General features: G+C 43.0%; 1 long non-coding RNA gene across 2 annotated transcripts in view; it reads left to right on the top strand.

Annotated features, from left to right (window-relative positions):
- The first annotated feature begins 6,623 nt into the window (after positions 1–6,623).
- Positions 6,624–8,876, top strand: part of LOC116446515 — a 115,418-nt gene continuing 113,165 nt past the window's right edge. The window contains exon 1 of one of the 2 annotated variants that reach the window (XR_004241258.1): positions 6,624–6,884. This is a non-coding gene — a long non-coding RNA (uncharacterized LOC116446515). The remainder of the gene's footprint in view (positions 6,885–8,876) is intronic. The other variant, XR_004241257.1, reaches the window with a different exon arrangement.

Below are 8,876 nucleotides of genomic sequence, written 5' to 3'. Positions count from 1 at the left end.
GCATTTTTGAGCATTTTTAATGAAAACCAATGCTTTGGTTTTCTGAGAGATGGTCTGCAGACTCCTGTGTTCTGTAGCTGCTCTGGTTAGAAGGTTGCTGAAGCCTGAGCTTGCATCTCCTTTCCTCTCCCACCGTCAATAGTGCAAGGTGTGTGTAAAAGTGCCGTGTGCTGCCACAGCTTTTAGCCACTTGCTTTTGGGTACAAATGGGGTAAATCAGGGCTTAGACATGGGAGGAGTCTATATCCCCCAGTAGAGCAGACAGAAAAGTGCTCCTTGCTGAAGAGCTGAGGGGAAGTCTTTGTGGCAAATGACTTGTTGGCAGCACCAGACTGCATTTTTCTTGGCTGAGATAGGGAGGATGAAAGTCAGTGTGAGTCCAGATACCCAAAGCAGCACCTGCAAAGAGACTCCTTCAAAGAGGTTCCTGCTCCCTCATCTCCACGTTGGGGCTTTAGCCCTACTTGCTGACTTATGGGCAGCTCTCTTGCCCAGTCCTGCTCTGGCTCCACTGAGGCAGTGGGAGGTGCTGGTCCCCAACCTGCTGGGCATTTCTTGAGGAAGATTACAGAATCATAGAAAGGCCATGGGCAGGTCCACCTTCCACTAGACCAGGTTGCTCAAATCACCATTCAGCCTGGCCCTTGAACACTTGCAGGGATGGGGCATCCACAGGTATTCTGGGCCACCTGTGCCAGTGCCTCATCATCCTCACAGTAAAGAATTTCTTCCTAATATCTAATCTAAACCTACCCCCTTTCAGTTTGAAGCCATTCCCCCTTTTCCTATCACTACATGCCCTTGTAAAGAGACTCTCTCCTTCTTTTTTGCAGGGTCCTTCAGGTACTGCAAGATCACAGTTCACCCTGGAGCCTTCTCTTTTCCAGGCTGAATAAACCCAATTCTCTGAGCCTTTCCTCACAGGAGAGGTGCTCCATCCTTCTGATCATCTTGGTGTCACTCACCTGGACTCGCTCCAATAGGTCCATGTCCTTCCTGTGCTGGGGGCCCCAGAGCTGGGTGTAGCACTGCAAGTGCAGCAGGAGTAGAGAAGCAGAATCCCCTCCCTTGCCCTGATGGCCATGCTGCTTTGGATGCAGCCCAGGATATGATTGGCTTTTGGGGTTATTGCAACCCTCACCAGAGCTGGGGAGAGGAGAGTAAACCAAACAGAGTTTCTTTTTTCTTTACCTGCAGTTTCCCAGAATATTTTTAAAATATCCTTCTCTGATAGTGAATTCTCTTTGCTAGTATAATTACCAGAACACTTCTTCATTTATCTGTAATTATAGGAAACGGAAGTATTGTCTGGGGAGCAAAATACTCTGTAACTGGAAAACAATTTATAGCAGCTCTCTTTTTAAAGATGTGTGAAAATAAAATGCTGGGCAATGTGACGTCTGTATGGCTGCAGTCCAGCTATAGAAGCAGAAGACCAGGAGATTTTTACCAGGGCAAGCCTGAGGGCACCAATGGAATCATTCTTTAAATAGAAAAATGTTTTTGTTATTGAGCCTTCCCAGTCTGACAGGTTTTTTCAGCTGCCTCTATGGTGACTGTCAAGGATATGGGATGCTGCTGGTCTGTATCTTCCCAGTACCTGCACTGGTGCTGCAACACCTCCCCATCCCCTGTTCCCACACACACACACTGTTCCCTGGCATTCAGAGGGGCTGTTTGCACTGCCCTCAGCACTACATCTACTCTACCATGTCAGATTGCACTCTCCTTTGGGGACATGAGAGCAAAGCTCCACCTTTGTGCCAGGTTGTGAAAGCAATTGTTAAATAAATGTTAAATGAAAAAAAAAGTGTTGCCTAAGTGCACACTGAGATCAATAAAATATGCAAGAATGGACTCCTGCTGTTCAGGGCTGCAGCAGTCTCTAACCTAGAGCAGGGAGTCCTGGAGGAACGCGTCGGGGCTGCTGTAAGCGACAGCTGATAGGAATCCTACATTAATGCAACAGGTAGGGCTTACATGTTTGCACCCAGAGGTCTCATGTTCAGGTGCCAGCTATGAGGGTACCCTCAGGAGGCCTCTGTCTGAAAAGGCAGTGAGAAAGGAAAGAAGTAGCAATAAAGAAAATTCTAGGTTTTATGCCTGGGTTAAGTCCTTCCAGCAACAGGTCATTTCTTGTTCTGCAGAAGAGGCTCTATCCCATTTTTTTCCCCAGCAAGGAGATAATCAATTATCGATGAGGTGAAAAATAAAGGTAGTGATCATTTTTCTTCTGCTGGGTAAAGAGAGATGCTTCCATCGAAACCAAAGACAAATGAGATGGATTCAAGAATCATTTCTTCTTATAATGAAAAGCTCAGCTTATGCTGCTGAAACCAATAACAACACGGTGGGACAAGAGTTTCTCTCTTCTACCAATGGAAAGGGAGCACTAACATGCATATGGGAAATATAACATGAAAACCATGACAAATATATTGTGTTTGCCTGTTGGATCAACCTTGGTTCCTGCTATCTCCCCAGTTCTCTCTTTCATTACAGAAAATAAAAAAGAAAAAACTAATAATAAACAATAATAAAAAAAAATAAGTACAGGTAAAAGCATCACACAAGTATTATAGCTGCTTCCTTGTCATATTTATTGGGAAGAATCTACTAGGTCCCAAACCTAGATACTCTGTGAATGGCAGTTTGCATGTTCCAGAATTAAGGCACCACCAGAAATTTCTAAGGATGAAAGTATTTGATTTAAAGCAAAGGAATCTGGGAATATTTGTGGCTCACAGGAGTCTTCGTGTTAAGAACATTTGTGGCAGTGATTTGGAATCTGAAGTGTTTTGTCCCTGTCCTTCCTCTGTGTATGTGCTGGGAGGGAAGTCAGGACTGAAAAGCAAAGTGACCTCTGATACGACAGCTTTCCTAAAGGGTGTTGGGAGAGGTGCTCTGAGAGATCTGGTGCTGGTGTATCTTGAGGAAGGAGGAACAGGACCCATGAACACTAAAGCAATTTGTGCAAAAGGAACTGGAGTTTTTGGGACACAAAAATGCAGCAGCTCTCCCCCTAAGGTCAGGTGTTTTGAGTGATGCTCCCACTTTCATCAGCAGTTAAGGCTTTTTGTGCCAGTGCTCTCTTAGTGCCAGTTTACACAATATCAATGAAGTGTTTCACTCTGAAAGCCTGTCACTTCTATCTCACAGCTACTCTGCTGTGTCAGATGTGATCTGCCACTACCATGATATTAATGGCATTAATAACTCTTAACATCCAGGAAATTACATTTGTCCCGGTGCACTGCCTTGGGATGTGAATCAAACTCTGTCTTTAGAACCCTTCACAAAACCCGTTATCCCTTCTCCAGAAGTATGATTCTTTTTTCAGCTCTTTCTGAGACTCTTCCCAAGAAGATCTGGAGTGCCTATTTTATTTTGCACTCATTTGGAGCAGCATGGAAGCCTGTCTGAATTTTCACACTGTCCTTCAAAGGAAGCGGCTGTGTCTTCACACTCTTCTGTTAGGAAAGAAATTCTCTCTTGCCTTTTAGTCATAGCCTGAAAACTCCTGTATCTCAATAATTTGATTCATATCATTTTTGATTCCACAACTGGAAATACCTAAGTCCTGAAAAACAATTTATTTTCTAATCTGGAAAGAGCTTAGAAGAAAATGTGCTGAGAGAAGGACAATGAGTACCATTCTTATATCTTGTTTGTTTTGTGTCAAGTCTTCTATTAATCATCATCAACATAGCATAGCAGAAATGTTTACTACAGCAGAAGACTACGAATTTAGTGGAAAATGTCTTCTAAAATTTTATGCCTCCCTTTACTCTAAGGTTTTTGTCTGACAGGCACATTCTCTATCACATTGCTATGTCATAGGAAGGCCAAGAAACGTATAAGGAAAAAAAATACATAAATAAAAAGGAGACAGATGAAGCAACGTGCAATACTCTTCAGTGGTGCTTGTGCTGTTTGGATCTGTGCATAGGTCCAGGAGCATCATTGCTGGTGGCCTGGTGAGCGAGTGCTCAGCAGTTAGAGGGGAAATTTACGGCAGAGCCATGATGAAGACCAGGCTGCAGCAGGGGACTTGGTGAGGAAACACCACTGATGTTTTCTCTAAGTGGGTTGTTTTTTGGTCATCCCTTACACTTAACCAGAGAGAGGGGATATGTTGATGTTAGAAGAGAATGGATTTGCCTGACTCAGTGCAAACCTGAATTCACAAGATGCCAACACAGCTTTGCAAATCCAAATACTTCAGGCATTCTTATCTTCAGATAAGAGTTAGAAGAAGACTTTCTTTTTTTCTGTTTGTCCACTGCTGCCTAAAAGCTAATACCAAGAATGTAATTTTAGCAATTGATTTTTTTATCATTCCTGCACATATGCTTTTTTGTGGTCTGGATTTTCTTCTGCACTTCCCATTTTCATGGGTTTTGGTCTGTTATATAATGGCATGATCAAGCTAAGGAAAAAGGCAATGTTTCTTTGCTGTGTGCTGCATTTGAATAAAATTAAGGTCATGGCAGAAAAGCAGATGAGACCTAGAGAACACATAGATCATCTGAAAATCTTGGGAGAAGTTATCACTGCAAATATTTGCAACATGAAATGTCATGGAATACTTTTATATGGGTGGCTTATTTGTCTTCCAGATTCCAGATTTCTGGTTCTTGTGTCTAGCCTTTGCGCTCATGTCAAAACTGTCTTTGCTTTGGATATGTATAGTGATCCATTTGGCTGACCCAAAGCCAAATGAAGTCAACAGGGCTATGTATTTCCATTAATTTTAATCTGTAAAAGGCTATATTTATATCATATTCAGCAGTTTGGAACCTGATCTTCTGTATTTGCAATGCAAAAAAAGTGCTTTTGTGCCTATATCCCATTTATTCTTCAAGAAACTCCTTTAGTTGTATTAGTATTTGGGGAAAAAAAATAAAAGGAGCTATCTGCCCTTTGGTGTAACATATCTTTTATGAGAAGATCACTGCTACACCTGGATGGCAAGAAAACTATGGGCATATTTTCTGTGATAGAAGCTTAAAGATATAGAAATAAGCATTAAAACTGAACTGACTGGACTAGTCAGCTACAAGAAGTGTCAATAATTTTCTCCAGCTTGGCCCAATCTTTCAGATCCAAAGAGGATCACTGAGTTTCAAAATAAGACAGTTTTTGAGTTTGCCCCGTTCTTCCCGTGCTTGCTGCTGGAAATAAATGCAGAAGGATAGAAATAGTGGGAGGGGAAAAGACACCTCTGGGAAGCACTTACTTTGCATACATTGGCAAAGTATGAAGTGACAGGAAAATGTAAGATTAAATCCTGGGGGATTTGCACCCCTAATCTATTTAAATTACAGAAGAATACTCAGACTTTAAGGGAGCTCATTGTGTCTCAGCCTATGAATTTCTCATGTTCCCACTGCTACCAATAATCACATGTGCAGACAGTAGCTTTATTATGACTACAGTCTGATCCTCAGTTCATATCTGGGCTTCGTCGTTCATTTGCAAAATAGCAGCCTGAGGCATCCTCCATGCGTTACTGTAAGATGCTTAAAACAAGTACCCTTTTTTCCATTCAAGCAGGAAAACAGGCAGAGAGGAGGAGAAGATATGGGATGAGATGTTCAGTTTCTCTCCACTTCCTGGTGGGAAACATTTGTAGTTAGAAGTTTGGCTCTTTCCCCTATTTCTCAGAAGGGGAGCTACCAGGAAGGGAAAGAAGAGACACTTATTCCGTCTGGTCTATGTCCTATGAAAATGTGTGACTGGATTAACTCTTCCTGATTACAGTCAAAGCAGAAATACAGGTGCTTTCCTTTCTAACCAGTCAGACTGGCCACAGTTCCTACAGAAATACATCTTCTGCCTTGTTATAAGGGAAATTAATCACAAAACACAGTAACAAATATTACAGAGATAGCTCAAAGTAGCCCTTATTAACAAGGCTACCTATTCCAAAATGGCAATTTCTTTGTCATTGTGGCAGACACCACATGGCTGCTCCTTCTAACAAAGCCAACATCATGGCTTGACCTTTTGGACCATGCTGGCCTAGCAAGTCTAGGTACACCCTCAGCAGCTATGGTGTGACCTTACCTCTGTGGGTTTTAGCATGTGCCTGCTTAGACTTTCACATCTTTGTGTCCATAAGGGGTTTTCTTAGAGCAACCCAGTGGAAAACAAGTCATGTCACAAGATTTCATTTCTTGAAGCTCTTTGTGAAATCGGTGAGAACTGAAGATAGATTTGTGCCTCCAAAATCCAGTCATAAAGAAGCTGCTATTTAGCACCCAGTTCTGCTGTCCTGATCCTTATGTTATCTTCCTTTGCTAAGCCTTCTCATTAATTCCTGAGAGCCTAGTCTAATGTGCACTCAGTGCAAGAAATGATGGTAGAGCTAACTTTAAAGAGAAGAGGATTGCAAATGAAGGAGTAAGAGAGACAGGGATAGAAAAATAGAGAAGAAATTGAGTTTTGCTGTGGGCATTGGTGCAGTCTGTCTATTGCAGTGAAGAAAACCTGTGAATCTCACCACTGTGCTTAGGCAAGACCTCAGAGACGAACAGTAACTCTTTACTGGGGGTGGCTGTGAGGAGAACAACCCTTCCCATTTAATCTTTATTATCTGTATGGGATGTTTTGGGCAGAGAAGCCAAAGAGAACAGGTTTTTCTGGTATTGCTTCTGTGCCCAGGTGAAGGGTAACCCAGGTATTCCAGGCAGATTGGATGTGTGTGGGACTGAACTTTGAGCTCTTTGTCTCCTGCTTGCCTGACCTCCCTGAGCTGTGAAGGCTTCTTGTCTCTGATCTCTCAGGATCCTTGCTGAAAGCTGTTTCTTCTTCTGCTGCTGAAGCACCACCACATAGAGGGATCATCAAGACATGTCCTGAGGCGAGTGAGGTATTGCTGGGTAAGGCCTTGGATTTCAACCTTATTCCTGTGTTATGAATGCAACTTATTTTCTGCAGAAGATTTTGGAAAGTAGATCAGACTGTTCTTTAAAAAGAACTATTACAAGGCTAAAATAATTCCAGCAAAGAAGATTGTAACATCACTCAGTGAAAAGGGATCCTTACCAGACTCTCAATTACAACCTGCAGCTTCACTAAAAGCAATGGAGCAGTGTAGGCTTAAGCAATGAACAGTGCTGTCCGTTTAACTTCTGAGGCTGGCAGGAGCTGAGGCAAAGATATACAGTTGTTGATATAAAGTGTCAAAGATTTGGATTAGACCCCTTGCTTTTTTTTTTTTTTCCACTGGGATGCTCGGGAAGCTGGTCATGACTTTCCTATGCTCAGTGATAGTTCACCCGAAAAACACCAAAGATCCAGCCAATGTCAGAGCAGCTGTGAGCTGCATGGAGCCAGGCAGAAATTCTGCCCCTTTATCTTAACCTTTATCCATTTGGGGACTTTCCTCTTTGAAGAGGAATATCTTGCTATTCCACTTGCTATATGCTGATAAAGCTATGAATTGACTCGTTTGCTCTGAATTTTCAACAGTTCTGTTCTTTTAAAGATCATCTTTCTTCTTTCCCTTCTGCTCCCGCTTCCTCCAAAGTCCTCTAGCCATGATGAAATAGCATTGGGCATGACCCAGGGAGAAAGGAGCAGTGTTGAAGTGCATGTGCTTTGTGGCTTTCCTGTCCTTTCATTTGGCATTGAACTATCCATGCAAGGGAATTAAAATGATGTGGACCTTTTTTTTTTCCTCCTCAAAGTTTCCGTTCCTGAACTCCACATAACAGCTTTAGGTTTTTGCTGGAATAATCTCCCTCAGGACAAAGCCTATGGGCCGTGTAAGACCGAGCGTTGCAGAACTGCAGCATGCATTGAAAATCATCCTAGCACACACTTGGGGGCAGTTGTGTTTTTCTGTGATTCAGTCAAGCAGCTCTCTAAACTACAAATCATTATATTTGATTCTAATGGCTAGCAGGATGGCTAACATGACAATTTGGGTGATAGTTACCTCTTGTGTCCCCCTGTGGAAGCTGGATAGTTACCATCCCTGTGTACCTGCAAGAGCAACTGCCTATGCTTTTTTCCCTGTGATGCTCACAAACTGCTGTCAGAGACAGGGGAAACAAGTTCACTGTAAAAGCAAAATATGTATACAGTTTGAGTGTGGTGAAAGTGCTTATGGTTTCGTACAGGCTGAAAACAATATCAGCCCATGACTTAGAATGAATTCTAATACAAAGTATGTATGTTTGCTAACAGCAAACCCTGAAAGCCATCAAAGGAAAAAAAAATAAAGGATCAAAAGAAACTCAGAAGAGGCAAAGAGAGCAAAATTTGGCTCACTGTACTCCACTAGCCCCGCTCTTGCTGCCACTAGCCTTGCTGCCACTAGCCTTGCTGCCTTGGCAGGGCAGTGCTGGGAGCTGCTGTCTGACAGGGTACCTCTGGCTGCCCCCTCTTTCTGGGCGTGGTGGCAGCCTGCTGGGTGCTGGTTTTCTCAGTGTTCTGCCCTCCTCAGTGGTGGTAATGGAAGGAAACTTTATGGAGAGAGGCTGGCTTTAGGCAAGAGCTGATCCAGGCTGCCTGCTTGCCTGCCACCACATCAGCTGGTGCTTTGTGCGGAGAAGAGCTACCCCGGGTGTGGTAGGAAATATCCTGCAGGCTGTTTCTATGTTAAATCACATCTCCTCCTACTTTTTTGAATTCAGCAGAGGGGCAGGGGTTATAAACTAGCAAAAAGCATTGGCCCCTTGTGTGTGTGCCTAGTCTGCTCAAGTTAATTCATTTTTTGGCTCATTACATTTTCTGCCCCATTGCTAATTGCCTCTTGGGCTCTACTCATTGCCAGGGTTTTCTGACCATCAAAACATTACTAAACAAATGAACTAAATAAAATAAGCCTTCTTTAAGAGCCTTCCCCCAGCCCTCCCCTTGTGTTA

Source organism: Corvus moneduloides, chromosome 1 (genome assembly GCF_009650955.1).
Source record: "Corvus moneduloides isolate bCorMon1 chromosome 1, bCorMon1.pri, whole genome shotgun sequence".
NCBI classification, from domain to species: domain Eukaryota; kingdom Metazoa; phylum Chordata; class Aves; order Passeriformes; family Corvidae; genus Corvus; species Corvus moneduloides.
This window is presented reverse-complemented; position numbering and strand designations above follow the sequence as displayed.